Consider the following 1,439-nt stretch of genomic DNA (forward strand, 5'->3'; position numbering starts at 1 on the left):
GTTAAAAGGTAAAAATACAAATTTATAGTTATTATTTTGTTTTAATAGTTTTAATAGTTTCAATACATGATAGTAAACTTATCCAAATTATTGAACTTAGTTTCCACGGTTGATATGTATGAAAGTTGTTGTTTACATCTATTTAGGACTTTTTGTGCCATTAATAGGTAAAAATACAAATTTTTTGTTATTGTTCTATTTTAACAGTTTGCATAGCTCCAATACATGATGTTAAACTTGTCGGAATAATTGAACTTGGTATCCACAGTTGATATGTGTGAAAAAGCTAACATTTACATCTATTTAGGACTTTTTATGATATTAAAAGGCAAAATGCAAATTTGATATTATTGTTCTGTTTAACAATTTGGATAGCTTCAATACATGATATTAAACTTGTCCAAATGATTTCTTGATTTCTAATGTTGATATGTGTGAAAATTTTGTTGTTTATGTCTATTTAGGACTATTTTTGTCATTTAAAGGCAAAAATACAAATTTGTTGTTATTATTCTATTTTAACAATTTGGAAGGCTTCAATACATGATATTAAACTTTTTTGAATGATTGAACTTGGCTTTTTCAGTTGATATATGTGAAAAAGTTGTTAGTTACCTCCGTTTAGGATTTTTTTTACTGTTAAAAGGCAAAAATACAAATTTGCTGTTATTGTTCTATTTTAATAGTTTGGATAACTTCAATACATGATATTAAACTTTTTTGAATGATTGAACTTGGTTTTCATAGTTGATGTATGTGAAAAAGCCGTTGTTTACCTCTGTTTATGACTTTTTTTGTTGTTAAAAGGTAAAAATACAAAGTCGCTATTATTGTTCAGTTTTAACAGTTTGGATGGCTTCAATATATGATATTAAACTTGACCAAATGATTGAATTTAGTTTCCATGATTGATATGTGTGAAAGGCTAAAATGCTTTTATTGTTTACGTTGTTTAAGACTTTTGTGCTATTATAGGGTAAAAATATAATTTTATAGTTATATTTCCATTTTAACAATTTAGATAGATTAAATACATGATATTAAACTTATTTAAACTTTTGAACATGATTGACAAGCTTGATATGCATGAATAAGATCGGTTAATATGTATTTAACAATAACATATATTTTTATATAGGAGATTAAGATAGGTGAAAAAATTGGACATGTGAAACTTTTTTGATTAACCCACACAAAAAAAGATGAATCTTACTTGAATGTCGAAACACAAGAAATTATAGTAATTTGTTACATTTGTTTTATATAGAAAGTAAATATTTACTATTTTAAACATATTATGAATTAATCATTAAATTAGATAATTTTATCAGATTAATTTATAGAAAAAGAGAAAGAGAAAATGGTTGTTGAGATTAAAGTAGCATTTAATGGTTCTATCAACATGCAAGAATTGAAAAATCATATTTTCACATAAGTTA

The sequence above is a fragment of the Durio zibethinus genome, chromosome 6 (genome assembly GCF_047325235.1).
Source record: "Durio zibethinus cultivar Kanyao isolate XHJ-2024 chromosome 6, ASM4732523v1, whole genome shotgun sequence".
NCBI classification, from domain to species: domain Eukaryota; kingdom Viridiplantae; phylum Streptophyta; class Magnoliopsida; order Malvales; family Malvaceae; genus Durio; species Durio zibethinus.